Here is a 16,908-nt window from a genome sequence, read left to right as displayed (position 1 = left end):
ACATTGAAGATGACCTCTTCAAAAAGTTGGCAATGTTTGCCAAAAAATGTGACTCCGCCAATGCCTCTAAGGCAAAGAAGAGCCAAAATAGGAATCCACATCGATAGCAGCAACGTGTAAAGCAAAGTTCACCCCAAGCCCAGGACGAGAGAAGCAGCACAGCACCTAATGCTCTAAGCATCGGGAAACTAAGAGTAACAATCATGAGAGTAAACGTTATTTGGAGGAGGCAACTCTGATTGAAGGGCAGGGTTTTTTCAGAAAATAATAGTACTTACTTCACCACAGTGGAAATCAGTCACTGGCGGAGATGAAGACTTCTATCTCAGCCCCAAACAAATGAAGATCTTACAGATGCGACAGGCTTCCTGAAATGGAGTAAGTGGCTTTCTCAATGTGACTTTGGGCTTTGCATTTCCAACAAAATGCTTAATTACTCTCTTTTAATGACACATTGTTAAAAGTATCATGCAATATGTTTTGACCTTGTCATACTCACCGTAGGTAATGCTGACCTTTTGTGCTGGTGGTCAGGGGTCATCATCTGTTCCTCTGGCCTAAGTATGTTCCTGCAGCAAGGAAACCTCACCATCAGTGAAGTCAAAGGGATAGCTTCCAGCTGTTTTCTCATCATAGATGCAAATGGATGAAAACCTTCCTCCGCCTTATTGATGCCTGGCACAGCTCAGCCATTCTGGGCAGTGATCTGGATGGATCAGCAGATTTGATAGTAAAATGAATGTTATGTAACAGGCACTAAGCTCTATAACAGCTTGGGTACTCATGGTAGATAGAGTATCAGTCAGATCACTTTAATTCAGGATAAATATGTTGTTTGTGTCCAAACAGTTTCACTGAGCTTATACAGATCACTGCCCCCTGCTGGCCAACTGCAGCTATAGGAAGACCAGAAGCCGAAAGGGAGGGCATAGAAATGGATACAAGACTGATGAATCATAAACATTTTCATGTTCCTCAAAGAGATTGTGAAACAACGCTTTGATTTCCTGAATTGGTGGGAAGTGATCAAGGGGAACGTGACGAGGTTTTATAAAAATATTCATAAATTGAGAGGGAGCCAAGGGGAAACAGATCAACTCCAGAAAAAAATGCATTCTTTGCTTCTGTTGAGGTTGATGTTGAGGCTCCAAAGTAAAAAAGCCAGCAAGTCCTGCTGTTTTGCTCTGGGACCTGCAAAGTTATCTTCCAATTTGAATTCTCTTCTTTGGAGCAGGGTGAGATGCATTCTTTCTTTTTCAAAGTAAGATGTTCCTGGGCAGCTGCAGTAATTTCTCAAGGGGGAGAGCAAACAGCCAGAGGTTGTTTTAAACATTGGTACAGAGATGGATCACTGAGATCTTTTTTGGGGAAGAGGCAATCTGTACAAGAGGGACATGTTGCACTCGAATCACAGAGGACCGATATCCTAGCAGGGAAACTTGCTTTTGCCATTAGGGAGGATTTAAACTAGATTGGCAGGGGTTGGGACTTGAGAGAGCTAAGTCAGGGAGATGACTGAGGTACTTTCAGCAATCAAATTTTCTGATATTGATTGGACCACCCAGAGTGCAAAGGGCCTGAAAGATTTGTACAGTGCTTCTAAGACAGTTTCTTCATGCAAAATAAAGAGAAGTCCACTCTGGAAGGAGCAATACTGGACTTCATCTTAAGGAATGAAGTAAGCCAACTAACTGAAGCGACAATTGGGGAGCACTATTAGTTTTAAAATAGTTATGCAAAAAGAGAGAACAGGTCCAAAGGTTAAAATCCTGAGCTGGAATAGGATCAACTTTGAAGGCATGAGACAGGATCTAGCTGCGGTCGACTGGGTGAATCCATTCAAAGGCAAAGAAATAGTTGACAAGTAGCAGGCTGTTAAAAGGGACATATTAAAAGTCCAAGGGCAGAATGTTCCTGTTACGGTGATGAGTACACATACAAAGTTTAGTGAACTTTGGCTGATCAGAGATATCAAGGCTCTGATCAGAAAAAAGGATGAAGCATACATAGATTTTTGGTACAAATGAATCCCTCGATGAATATAAAGGAGAAGGTTTAAGAGGGAAATCAGCAGGAGAAAATGAGGACATGAGATGTATTTGACAGGCAGAGATAAAAACTATTCCAAGAAATTATTCAGTTATATTAACAGTAAAAGTGTCATGAGGGAGAGATGAGGTCCTTTTAACAGCTATCAGGGCCACCTAAATGTGGAGGCCGGAAGATGGCCGAAATGTTTAATGACGATTTCTCCTCAGTGTTCACAAAGTAAAGCATCATGGATGCAGAAGAAATTAGGGTAATAAGTAATGATGTTTCGGATTTTTATTCATTGGAGCACAGGAGAATGCTATGAAATTTTGAAGTAAGTTTGCAAAAAGATAGGTCTGGTCCTAGGATTGAGATTCTAAATTGGAAAAAGGCCAATTTTGACCAGAAAATAACTCTTCTCAGGTGTCCAACTAGGTCCAGGTATCGATTATAACTTAGGTTTCAATGACCAACTCTGCCGGCTCCATCAGGGCATACCTAGTCGGGTGCTATTTGTACAAACATAGTCCATCCCTCCTGACTGGCTAGTCCTCTTCCAATCAGATTTCCGCTCTCCCACTTTGCTTACATTCGAATTCCAATCCATACTCAGAGTGAGACCTTTGTCTTGGTTAAAATTATTTTCCTCTAGTTTTATTTCAATGGCTTCCTTTCACAGGTGGTCCCAAAAGACAATAGTTTTGTGCCATCAAAGACAATTCTATGGCCATTGCGAAAGCAGTGTTCTGCTACTGCCAATTTCTCCAAGTAACCCAAATGATACACCTTCTGTGCTCCTTGATGCGGGTTTCCAATGTGTGCCCCGTCTGGCTGATATATGCTGATCCGCATCCACAGGAATCCTCTAAACACCAGACGTCCTGAGTCCCGGGTCAACTTTGACCCACATAAGCTGTGAACTGAGCTTCCTTATGGGTTTATGGATAGTAGTAATCCAGTATTTCAGGATTCCAGAAACCATGGAAATATAGGGAAGACAGGCGGTAGTGACAGGTTCCTCCACATTGTCAAGTTTTATGGTTTTTTAGTTGGCCCTTTTAAGGGCCCAATTGATTTCCTTCACTTGTAGCCACTCTACAGGAATGTTGTGTGTATTTATCTTATTTCCTCAGTGAGTCTCACTGGGTCCAAAATAGTTTTTGCATGGTTAATCACAGTAGAAAGAACCTCTACATTGGAAGCCGTGAGGGTGGCTGATATTATTGAGATATAAGTCCGTATGATTGGGCTTACGATAGATGCCATGTCCTAGGATACCATCCAGTTTCTGTGTATTAGAATGTCTAGTCAACCATTCTTCTCCATCTCCATCATAAATTGAATGTTTGGATGTACTCTGGTCAGATGGTTGTGGAACTGTTGGAGAGCTGGCGTCCATGAGGCCACACTATGACGGAGTCATCAACGTATCTGAAGGAAGTATTTGGGGAGGAAGCCCTCTTGTCTAAGTCCTCCATGTATAAAGTAGCAATAGCCGGTGACAAGGGCGATCCCATGGCCACCTAACCCGTTTGCTTGGACTCAGGACATCCTGTGGATGTGGATCAGCATATATCAGCAAGACGGGGCACACATTGGAAACCCGCATCAAGGAGCACAGAAGGTGTATCATTTGGGTTACTCGGAGAAATCGGCAGTAGCAGAACACTGCTTTCGCAATGGCCATAGAATTGACTTTGATGGCACAAAACGATTGGCTTTTGGGACCACCTGTGAAAGGAAGCCATTGAAATAAAACTAGAGGAAAGTGCAGTTCCCCTCATAGAGGAAGAACATTGATGTAAGGTTATGTTCAAAAAGTTCAATGGGACCCTTATCAAACCCTGACTGGAGGAGGACCAAGCAGTCTTTAATGAGAATGCACATGAACAGGGACACCATGTCAAAACTGACCATAAAGTCCTCTGGGTTCAGCTGAATGCTGGTTATCCTTTTAATGAAGTTGATCAAATTTAAGATATGATGCTCACAACCCACAAAAAGGGGAGACAGCATAGTCATTAAATGCTTAGCAATGTAGTAAATTGGAGAATCTATTACACTGACGTTGGGCCCCTGGGGGAGCAAAGTGGGAGAGTGGAAAACAGGTTGGATGAGGACTAACCAATCAGGAGGGACAGACAACGGGGGTATAAATACCACAGGACTAGACATGCTCAGGCATCAAACCTGATGAAGATGGCAGAGTTTGTCATCAAAACGTCAGTTATAATTGATAGCTGTACCCGGCCGGAAGCCCATGAACAGTTTATTTGTAATAATATATGCAGGGAAAGCACTAGATTATTTTTCAAGGCCAGTTTTGATGGTATCAGAAATGATCCGGCATGTGTGGATTGGGACAGGCTGTTCTCTGGCAAAAATGTACTTAGTGAGTAGGAGGCTTTCAGAAATGAAATTTTGAGCATACAAAGCTTGTATGTGCCTGCAGAATAAAAGATAAAGATAACAAGTGTAGGGAACCTTGGCTTTCAAGAGATATTGAAGCCATCATAAAGAGAAAAAAGGAGGTGCATAGCAATTATAGCCAGGTACGAAGAATTGAGGTGTTTATGGAGGTGCTTAAGAAAGAAATCAAGAGGGTCAAAAGAAGGCATGAATTTGCCCCAGCAGACAAGGAGAATCCCAAGGGATTTGATAGATATGCTAAGAGCAACAGATTTGCGAAGAACAACAATTGGCCTTCTGGAAGATCAGAACAGCAACCCATTTTTGCAGCCAAGACAGATGGGGGAGATCTTAAATAATTTTTTTTCATTTGTATTTACTCAGGAGGTGGACACAGAGTCTATAGAAGTGAGGCAAAGCAGCACCAACTTCATAGACCCTGTACAGATTACAGTGGAGGAGGTGTTTGCTGTCCTGAGTCAAATCAGGGTGGATAAATTCCCAGGGGCCTGACAAGGTCTTCACTCGGACCCCACTGGAGGCAAGTGCCGAGCCCTAGCTACTATCATCCTTAGTAACAGGAGAGGTACCAGAACAATGTTCCACTGTTTAAGAAAGGCTCCAAACATAAAACAGGAAATTATAGGCTGGTGAGTTGGACCTCAGTTGTGGGAAAGTAATTGGAAGATGTTCTAAAGAACCGGATATATAAGTATTTGGATAGACATGGACTGATTAAGGATAGTCAACATGTCTGCGTGCATAGTAGGTCATGTCTAACTAATCTCAGAGATTTTCAGGGAAGTTACCAGGAAAGTTGGTGAAGGCAAGGCAGTGGATGTTGTCTACGTGGACTTTAGTCAGGCATTTTACAAGGTCCTGTATGGGAGTTTGGTCATAAGATTCAGTCACTTGGCATTCAAGATGGTGCAGTAAATTAGATTAGACATTGGCTTTCTGGGAGAAGCCAAAGAGTGGTAGTAAATGTTTGGCTCTCTGACTGGAGACCTGTGACTAGTGGTGCATTGTAGGGATCAGTGCTGCGTTCATTGTCATCGATATCAACAATCTGGATGATAATTTGGTTAACCGAATCAGCAAATTAGACCATAACACAAGATATAGGTGCAGAAGTAAGCCATTCGTCTCATCAAGTCTGCTCCTCCATTCAATCATGGGCTGATCCAATTCTTTCAGTCATCCCCACTCCCCTGCCATCTCCCCATATCCTTTGATGCCCTGGCTAATCAAGAACCTATCTATCTCTGCCTTAAATGCACCCACTGTATTGGCCTCCACAGTTGCTTGTGACAACAAATTCCACAGATTTACCACCCTCTAACTAAAGTAATTTCTCCTCATCTCTGTTTTAAATGGATGCCCTTCAATTCTGAAGTTATGCCCTCTTGTCCTAGACCTACCATGGGAAATAACTTTGCCATATCTAATCTGTTCAGGACTTTTAACATTTGGAATGCTTCTATGAGATCACCCCTCATTCTCCTGAACTCCAGGAAGTACAGCCTAAGAGCTGCCAGATGTTCCTCATAAGGCAACCCTTTCATTCCTGGAATCATTCTCGTGAATCTTCTCTGAACCCTCTCCAAGGTCAGTATATCCCTTCTGAAATAAGAAATCCAAAACTGCACACAATACTCCAAGTGTGGTCTCACGAGTGCCTTATAGAGCCTCAACATCACATCCCTGCTCTTATATTCTATACCTCTAGAAATGAATGCCAACATTGCATTCGCCTTCTTCACCACCAACGCAACCTGAAGGTTAACCTTTAGGGTGTCCTGCACAAGGACTCCCAAGTCTCTTTGTATCTCTGCATTTTGAATTCTCTCCCCATCTAAATAATAGTCTGTCCATTTATCTCTTCCACCCAAGTGCATTTTCCAACATTGTATTTCATTTGACACTTCTTTGCCCAATCTCTCTTCAGGCTTTCTGTTTCCTCAACACTACTTGCTCCTCCACCTATCTTTGTATCATTTGCAAATTTAGCCACAAATCCAGTAATCCCATAGTCCAAATCATTGATATACATTGTAAAAGCTGGTGGTCCCAACACCGACACCTGTAGAACTCCACTGGTAACCGGCAGCCAGCCAGAATAGGATCCCTTTATTCTCACTCTCTGTTTTCAGCCGGCCGGCCAATGCTCCACCCAGCTAGTGACTCCCCTGTAACTCCATGGGCTCTTATCTTACTAAGCAACCTCATGTGCGGCACCTTGTCAAAGGCCTTCTGAAAATCCAAGTACACCACACCTACTACATCTTTTTTGTCTACCCTGCTTGCAATTTCCTCAAAAAATTGCAGTAGGTTTGTTAGGCAGAATTTTCCTTTCAGGAAACCATGCCAGCTTTGGCCTCTCTTGTCATGTGCCTCCAGGTACTCCATAATCTCATTACTAACCATCGATTCCAACAACTTCCCAACCACTGATGTCAGGTTAAAAGGTCTATAGTTTCCTTTCTGTTGTCTCCTATCCTTCTTAAATAGTGGAGTAACACTTGCAATTTTCCAGTCATCTGGTACAATGCCCGAATCTATCAATTTTTGAAAGATCATCATTAATGCCTCTGCAATCTCTCCAACTACTTCCTTCAGAACCTGACGGTGCATTCCATCAGGTCCAGGAGATTTATCCACCCTCAGACCATTAAGCTTCCTACGCAACTTCTCAGTCGTAATTTTCACTGCATATATTTCACTTCCCTGACACTCTTGAATGTCTGGTATACTGCAGGCATCTTCCATTGTGAAGACTGATGCAATATATGCATTCAGTTCCTCTGCCATCTCCGCATCTCTCATTACAATACCTCCAGCATAATTTTCTATTGGTCCTATATCTACCCTCAACTCTTTTGCCCTTTATATACATAAAAAAGCTTTTAGTATCTTCTTTGATATTAGTCGTCAGGTTCCTTTCATAATTTATCTTTTCCTTCCTAATGACCATCTTAGTTTCCTTCTGAAAGTTTTTAAAAGCTTCCCAATCCTCTATCTTCCCACTCGTTTTGGCTTCCTTGTATGCCCTCTCTTTTGCTTTTACGTTGGCTCTGACTTCACTTGTCAGTCACGGTAGTGTCCATCTTCCATTCAAAAATTTCTTCTTATTTGGAATATATCTGTCTTGCACTTAACTCATTTTTTGCAGAAACTGCAGCCATTGCTATTCTACTGTCCTTCCTGCTAGTGTCTCTTTCCAGTCAACCTTGGCCATTTCCCCTCTCGCGCCATTACAATTTCCTTTATTCCACTGAAATACCGATACATTGGAATTTAGTTTCTCTTTCTCAAATTTCAAAATGAACTTGATCAATATTGTGATCACTGTACCCTAGGGGTTTCTTAACCTTAAGTTCTGGATCATCGCACAACACTCAATCCAGCACAGTCAATCCCCTAGTGGGTTAAACAACAAGCTGCTCTAAAATGCCATCCCTTAGACATTCTACAAATCCTCTCTTTAGGTCCAGTCTAGCCTGGTTTTCCCAATCCATTTTCATGTTAAAATCCCCAATGATTATCATGACATTGCCTTTTCTATCTCCTGCTGTAATTTGTAATCCACATCCCGGCTGCGGTTTGGAGGCCTTTTACCTTTGCCATTTAACTCAACCCATAGAGACTCTACACCTTCTGATCCTATGTCATCCTTTTCTAATGATTTAATATTATTTCTTATACACAGGGCCACACCACCCCCTCTGCCTACTAACCTATCTTTCTAATACACCATAGATCCTTGGACGTTCAGCTCCCAATGTCAGCTATCCTTTAGCCAAGTTTCAGAGATGGTCGCAACTTCATACTTGCCAATCTGTAGCTGAATTTCAAGATCGTCCATTTTATTTCTTATGCTGCATGCATTCAAATATGACACTTTCAGTCTAGTATTTGTTGCTTTCTGTTTTAACTGCACTATGCCTCTATTGCCTTGTAACTCATCCCAGTCACTGTTATTAGACCTCATCTCCTACCTGTCCTATTTATCATCTCTGTTGCACACTATCTTTGATTTATTTCTATTTACCCCTTCCTCAGCCCTATCACTCCAGTTCCCATCCCCCTGCCAAATTATTTTAAACCCTCCCTAACAGCTCTATTAAGCCCACATGCTAGGATATTGGACCCCTTTGGGTTCAGGTGTAACCCATCCTTTTTGTACAGGTTGAACTTCCCCGAGAAGAGGCCTCAGTAATCCAGGTACCCGAAGCCCTGTCCCCTACACCAGACTCTCAGCCATGCGTTAATATGCCTGATCATGCTATTCTTTTCCTTGCTAGCATGTGGCACAGGCAGCAATCCTGAGATTACTGTCCTGGAGGTCCTTCTTTTCAGCTTCCTACCCAACCTCCTGAATTCTCTCTTCTGGACCTCATCCTTTTTTCTACATATGTCATTGGTACTATCATGTACCAAGATTTCTGGCTCTTCACCCTCTCCCTTCAGAATACTCTGCATCCGATCTGAGACATCCTGTACCCTGGCACCTGGGAGACAACACACCATGCGGGTATCTCTATCAGGCTGACAGAACCTCCTGTCTGTTCCCTTCACTAAGGAATTCCCTATGACTACCGCATTCCTCATCTTCTTCTCTCCCTTCTGCACCACGGAACCAGGCTCAGTGCCAGAGACTCGATCACAGGTCACTCCCTCAACAGCATCTAAAACGAGATAATGATTACTAAGGCAGATGGCCACAGAGGTGCCCTCTACTATCGGAGATCTTCCCTTCCCTTCCCTGACAGTCACCCACTAATCTAACTCCTGCAGCCTCGGGGTGACTAACTCCTATCTATCTCCTGCTCACTCTCCCTAATAAGCTGTAGGTCATCAAGTCGCAGCTCCAGATCCCTAACATGGACTCTCAGAAGCTGCATCTCGGGGCACCTGGCGCAGATGTGACCATCTAGGAGACTGGAAGATTCCCAGGATTTCCACATCTGACACCCAGAGCAAAGTACTAACCCTACGGACATGTTGTCTATTCCTCCAAAAAAATAGTAAGAAAAAAATGAGGTCCACTTAACTCGCCAAAGCCCTACCACTCTGCCTCAAAACAGTCCATCGATGACTGCTCTGCTAGGCCCTGTCTCCCTTTTATGCCTGAACCTTCCCTGCTCTCCAACTCACAATTGGTGTGCTGGTTATAAATCTGTGGATAACACCAAGATTGAGGGTGTAGTGGACAGCGAGGAAGGCTATCATGGCTTGTAGAGGGATTGGGATCAGCTGGAAAAATGGGCTGAAAATGGCAGATGAAATTTAATGCCGACAAGTGTGAGGTGTTGCACTTTGGTAGGACCAGCCAGGGTAGGCCTTACACAGTGATCAGTAGGGCACTGAGGAGTGTGGTAGAACAATGAGAGCTGTGAATAAATGTCCATAATTCATTGAAAGTGGCATCACAGGTAGACAGGGTTGTAAAGGAAGCTTTTGGAGGCTGGCCTTCATAAATGAAAGTATTGAGTACAGGAGATAGATGTTATGTTGAAGCTGTATGAGACATTGGTGAGGCCTAATTTGGAGTATTGTGTGCAGTTTTGAGCAGCTACCTACAGGAAAAAAGTAAACAAGTTTGAAAAAGTGCAGAGAAAATTTACGAGGATGTTGCTGGGACTGGAAGACCTGAGTTAAAGGGAAAAAATGAATAACTTAGGAATTTATTCTTAAGAATATAGAAGATTGAGGGGAGATTAGAATGTAGAAGATAGGGGTATATACAAAATTATAAGGGGTATTGTTAGGGTAAATTCAAGCAGGCTTTTTCCACTGAGGTTAGATGGGACTATAACCAGAGGTCATAGGTTAAATGTGAAAGGTGAAAATCTTAAGGTGAACATAAGGGGAAACTTCACTCAGAGGATCGTGAGCGTGTAGAATGCTTGAATTCAACATTTAATCAAAGTTTGGATAGGTGTATGGATAGTAGGGGCATGGAAGGCTATGGTCACGGTGCAGGTCGATGGAAGTAGGCAGTTTAAATGGTTTTTGGCAAGGACTAGATGGACTGCAATTTTTCATGACTCTGAGTTAGAAGTTTATAATGTCATAAGTGGTATTGATAAAGTGGTCATACCCTTTTCCGAGTTTGGGGAGTCCAAGACTAGAGGGCACAGGTACAAGAGGGTCAAGATTCTAAGAGACTAAGAGGTAACTTCTTTTCAGAGAGGGTAGTGACTATCTAGAATAAACTGCCAGAAGAAGTGGTTGAGATGGGTACAACTGCAGCATTTAAGAGGCGCTTTGAAAGGTACATTTAGCTGAAGGATTTGGAGCATTATGGGATGAATGCAGGCGGTTAGAACTAGTAGGGTGGATACTGTGCTTGGCATGGACCAGTTGGACTCGAGTCTGTTTATGTACTGTATTACTTGATGACAAGTGCTATCTGTTACTCACCATAAATTAAAATCCAAGAAGCAATGGCTTATCAGCAGAGTCAAATTTAGTTGAGTGGTTTTGCTCTTGTTATAATGATCAAAGTCATGACTGAGAGCTGAAGATTAATAATATTGATATAGAAGTTCAAAACCCACTACAGAAGATGATCCCATGGGATCCCATGCCACCATGGGACTGTATTGGCCCACGTGTTGAAAGTGTATATCTCAATGTACGCAGCATCCCACATCTATGAGAAAAGGCATTATATAGGAATGTAGAGGCATGAAAGATTGGTGTTTCATTTTACTCACAATTGAGTCTAGCTTGCTCTGACGATTCACCCACCTTTGCTGTACCCATCAGAAGACCTCTGAATCCTTCACTACTTGGGACATGATCGCCTTTGAACTTCAAACATCCTTTGTTAGCCTTTACCAGCATATGGTGCACATACATGATCAACCTATTCTCCAAAATGGATTTTGTAAAGGGAACTTGCAATTGCAGTTGAATGCTGTTCACAGGTATTAGAAGTGTTGTTCCAAACAATCGGTAGGAAATTGCTGTTTCCCAATTAAAATAGTAAATGCTGTTAGGCTTGTTTGCTTTTTGTGATAAAGTCCCTCCCAATCAGATCCTTCATGCATAATCAGCCCTTGAATCAGCTATAGGCAGGTGAGAACATCTTCCATATCCTCCTGGTGTCTGTCCTCGTCAAGAGAGCTGGCAAACAGAGTCAGTGGTTCTTTGAGGTTCGCCCAAGCAGCTGTTCACTGGGACAATATCGACTCCAGCTCAAACACCATCAATTTGCTGAAAAAAGCCCTTCTGCTCTGCTCAAAATGTACCAGTCACCTGCTGTTGCAGCCTGGCACCTGTACTAATAGTGTTAAGACCTCCAACAACTACACTCGGGTGGCTGGACCCCATGAAAACCCCATTATGCTGTCTGCAGCATACATACATGAAGGAAAATTTATGTCATGCTGATTTGGCTAATCTTTCAAGTGGAATGAGGCACCCAAGAGTGTTCTATACAGAATTAATGTAATCTGTCTTGTATTGTGAGCAGTGACATACAGTATGAATGTATTGTGTTCCATAAACTGAGCCAGCATTCAACTTGGCTCTTTTTTTCACTTGCTTTCTTGGCCGAGGCAGCTAAGGAATGTTACGGGCAGCAATGTTATCCCAATTCCCACTGAAAGAATTCAGTAGAAAGTAACTATTCAAATTCCAGTTTTATTTAATCTCAAACTCACTGTAAATTAACTGAAATTAAGAGTTTATTTTGTGGAAAATGACAAATTAAACCAGAGGTGTCAAACTCATTTTAGGTCACGGGCCGGATTGGGCAAAATGCAGCTTCATGCGGGCCGGATCAGTCGGGCACGTGCGAACGCAGCTTTCATTGCCTCCGTTTTTTCAGCCTGTTCTCATGTGTCTCAGTCTCTGCTATAACTACAAAGTGTTTCACTTCACAAATTCCGTTTCTTATGAAGAAGACAGCAAAGCAAGCATTATTTTTATGATTGGTATTAACTTACAATCATAGGCTTCATATCACCGGGCCATTAATAATTAAAATAATAGATCTATCTAAAATGATCTCGCGGGCCGGATATAATTGTACGCCGGGCCGGATATGGCCCGCGGGCCTTGAGTTTGACACCTATGAATTAAACATTTATTATAGTCCTTCATTCTGTGAGATAACCTAAAATGCATCACCAATCAAAATATTAAGTGAAACTCTTGACAAAAACAGTAATAATGACATTTCTGGTCATATATACCAACTGTTGAATATTAATAAATAATAATTAGAATACTCATAATCACTTGATGGTGCTAATCGGAGAAGATTTGAGAACAAATCCGGCATCTCAAAGCCATGTCTTCTGGATGTGCTGCATTCCACCATGACCTATAAGCTCATAGCTGGGCAAATCCTTCATTCTACTAGTGCTCCAAGTCACTGGATCATTTTTGTTTTAACGATATATGCAGAAGGGCTTGGTGCAAGCAACACCAGGTGTACCGAAAAATGAGGCCCCAATCTGGTGAGATTACCACACACGTGGTCTAACCAAGAAACACTGAATGCACTGGAGAAAGCAAATTCTTTGGGACCAGAACAGGTGAGGATCCAGCAATTAAACTGGAAGTGCCTCCAGTAATGCTTTGTGAGTACAAGTACAACAATGGTTTCAGAACAACATTGTGGATAGATGCTGGGTCCAGCCACCTGTTTGCAAAAGCAAAAAAAAAGGTAGTCTGGCAATTACCATTCTAGCAGTCCATTGTTCATCAACAACAGACCATACACTAAAGAAATAATCTGTTTATTGAAACTCAGGATAGAATTTGTCAAGAGTGCTCAACTCAACATCAGAATCAGGCTTAACATCACTGGCATATGTTGTGAAGTTCCTTAATCTTGCAGTAACTGTACGATGCAATACACAGTAAGTATAGAAAAAACTGGAATCACGGTAAGTATATACATGTATATTAACTGGTTAAATTGAGTAGTGCAAAATCAGAATTTTTTTTAAAAAGTAGTGAGGTAGTGTTCATGGTTCAAAGTTCATTTAGAAATGGGATGGTAGAGGGGGAGAAGCAGTTCTGGAATTGCTGAGTGTGCCTTCAGGCTTCTGTATCTCCTTGCTGATGTTAACAGTGAGAGGAGGGCATGACTCCAGAAAATCATTGGTTACATTTTTGCATCTCTATGGTTCCCATCTCTTAAAATATTTGCTCTTTACTTCACAAACTAGCTGGTAACAGCTTGCCTGGTTCTCCGAGCATTTTATGACACAGACAGCAGGCGACTGCCATCAAGCCCTGTGTTACCTTAGGTATGAAACGCAGTGACAAATAGCTTGCTGAGCTTACAGCATAGTCCTCACTCAAGGTCAAAAAAGGCAAGCTTCACAGCTTTTAATAAAATAAACCATTTCTTTTCTAAACTTCAATATTCATCCAGAACAAACTCCAGACTTTATTTACAAAGAAGAATTATAGTGTTGAAATCGAGAAGTGAAATGTGAAAGACTTGCCTTAATGGCATTAAGTGATCTATTACAGCATTAAAGAGTTCTGGTAAAAGTGAATTCAGTGGGAATCAGGGAGAAAATACTTCATTGGTTGAAGTCATAACTCACACAAAGATGATGCCATAATTGGTAAATACAACCACCTCAGTCCTAGGGCTTTACTGCAGGAATATCTAATGGCAGAACCATCATCAGACACTTCATCAACCATTGACTTTCCTTCACTCATGGAGAAAATTGTTAAGAGAGTACTTGCCTCCACTACCTTTTCAGACCATGTGTTCCAGCTTGCAAACAACCTCTGAGTGAAAAATATAATCCTCAGGTGCCCTCCAATTCTTTTTCTATTCAGTTGAAATCCAAATTCTCTCATTTTAGAAATCACTGTTATGGGAAAAAGTTTCTCATTGTGCACCTATCTATGCCCTTCATAATGTTATACACTTCTGTTAGGTCCTCCCTCAGATTCCTCCATTCTGAGAAAACAAATCAGCCTATCCAGTCCCACCTTACAAACGGAACATTCCATTCCAGGCAACTTTCTGAGGAAATTCCTGTGAACCCTCTCCAGTGCAAACATGTCCTGATAATGTGGTAATCAGAACTGACACAAAACTCTGTTTGAGGTCTAACCAATATTTCTAAAGTTGCTCCATGACCTCCCTGCTCTTATATTCTATACCTTGGCTCATGAATACATCACCCTTCAGTCATCATCTCGTAAGTCCTATAGAAAGGATGGGAATGTGCTAAAAGCAGTGCATAAGAAATTCCACAGGACGTTGCCTGAACAGATGGCTTTACTTTTAATAAGAGATTGGGTAGTTAGGATTTTCTCACTGGAATGCAGGAGGCAACCAAGAGGCTGAGCAATGACCTTATAGAGGTTTCTAAACTTACGATGGGCATAAATAGGACAGATAGTCACAGTCCTTTCCCAAGGGCAGGGGAATCTAAAATTAATTTAAAAATATTTTTTAAGATGTATAATTTAAAAGAGATCAGAGGGTATGATTTTCCATATTGAAGGTGGTGGGTAAGTGAAACAAGATGCCAGAGAAGGTGGTAGAGGCAGTTCAAAGATAGATGGACATGAAAGAAATGGAGGGATATCAACCCAACGCAATATTAGATTCTGTCTACATTGTTTCACCCAATTTAGCTGATCAATATAGTCCTGTAACCTCATTCTATCATCCTTGCACTCCACCAATTTTTGTATTCTCTGCAAAGTTAATAACATGATTAAATATCAGGGAATATTTGCGTGGGGTTCTGCATAGGTACGCTCCAATGAGACATTGAAAGGACAGTAGGATACAATATCTGTGGTGCACAAAGGCTGTTGTAAATTTAGTCAAGAAAAGAAAAGCGTATGAAAGGTTCAAAAAACTAGGTAATGATATGAATCTAGAAGATTATAAGGCTACCAGGAAGGAGCTTAAGAATGAAATTAGGAGAGCCAGAAGGGGTCATGAGAAAGCCTTGGTGGACAGGATTAAGGCAAACCCCAAGGCATTCTACAAGTAAGTGGAGAACAAGAGGATAAGATGCAAGAGAATAGGACTAATCAAGAGTGACAATGGAAAACTGTGTATGGAAGCAGAGGAAATAGCGGAGGTACTTAATGAGTACTTTGCTTCAGTATTCACTACAGAAAAGGATCTTGGCGATCGTAGGGATGGCTTGCAGTGAACTGAAAGGCTTGAGAATGTAGATACTGTATTAAGAAAGAGGATGTGCTGGAGCTTGTGGAAAGCATCAAGTTGGATAAGTCACCGGGACCGGACGGGATGTACCTCAGGCTACTGTGAGAAGTGAGGGAGGAAATTGCTGAGCCTCTGGCAATGATCTTTGCACCATCAATGTGGACGGGAGAGGTTCCAGAGGATTAGAGGGTTGTGGATGTTGTTCTCTTATTCAAGAAAGGGAGTAGGGATAGCCCAGGAAATTATAGACCAGTGTGTCTTACTTCAGTGGTTGGTAAGTTGATGGAGAAGATCCTGAGAAGCAGGAATTATGAACATTTGGAGAGGCATAGTATGATTAGGAATAGTCAGCATGGCTTTGTCAAAGGCAGGTTGTGTCTTACGAGCTTGATTGAATTTTTTGAGGATGTAACGAAGCACATTGATGAAGGTAGAGCATATGTACAGATATACAGATATATATACAGATATAGTGTATATGGCATATATACAGAAGTAGTGTATATGGATTTTAGCAAGGCATTTGATAAGGTACTCCATGCAAGGCTTTCTGAGAAAGTAAGGAGGCATAAGATCCAAGGGGACCTTACTTTGTGGATCCAGAACTGGCTTGCCCACAGAAGGCAAAGAGTGGTTGAAGATGGGTCATATTCTGTGTGGAGTCCAGTGACCAGTGGTATGCCATGTGGATCTGTTCTGGGACCCCTTACTCTATGTGATTTTTATAAATGACCTGGATGAGGAAGTGGAGGGATGGGTTAGTAAATTTGCTGATGACACAAAGTTTGGGTGTGTTGTGGGTAGTGTGGAGGGCTGTCAGAGGTTACAATGGGACATCGATAGGATGCAAAACTGCGCTGAGAAGTGGCAGATGGAGATCCCCCCAGATAAGTGTGAGGTGGTTCATTTTGGTAGGTCAAATATGATGGCAGAATATAGTATTAATGGTAAGACTCTTGGCACTGTGGAGGATCAGAGGGATCTTGTGGTCTGAGTCCATAGGACACTCAAAGCTGCTATGCAGGTTGACCCTGTGGTTAAGAAGGCATACGGTGCATTGGCCTTCATCAATCATGGGATTGAGTTTAGGAGCTGAGAGGTAATGTTGCAGCTATATAGGACCCCGGTCAGACCCCACTTGGAGTACTGCGCTCAATTCTAGTCGCCTCACTATAGGAAAGATGTGGAAACCATAGAAAGGGTGCATAGGAGATTTACAAGAATATTGCCTGGACTGGGGAGCATGCCTTATTAGAATAGGTTGAGTGAACTCGGCCTTGTCTCCTTGG

The 16,908-nt window shown here is 42.1% G+C and overlaps 1 long non-coding RNA gene across 1 annotated transcript in view; it reads left to right on the top strand.

Annotated features, from left to right (window-relative positions):
• Positions 1–258: 258 nt before the first annotated feature.
• The window catches only part of LOC132398115 (uncharacterized), a 77,859-nt gene continuing 61,209 nt past the window's right edge, over positions 259–16,908 (top strand). Inside the window, exons 1-2 of the long non-coding RNA XR_009513549.1 lie at positions 259–378; positions 13,211–13,319. This is a non-coding gene — a long non-coding RNA (uncharacterized LOC132398115). The remainder of the gene's footprint in view (positions 379–13,210; positions 13,320–16,908) is intronic.

The sequence above is a fragment of the Hypanus sabinus genome, chromosome 8 (assembly GCF_030144855.1).
Source record: "Hypanus sabinus isolate sHypSab1 chromosome 8, sHypSab1.hap1, whole genome shotgun sequence".
NCBI lineage: Eukaryota > Metazoa > Chordata > Chondrichthyes > Myliobatiformes > Dasyatidae > Hypanus > Hypanus sabinus.
Note: the sequence above shows the minus strand (reverse complement) of the source record. Positions and strands in the feature narration are given on the sequence as shown.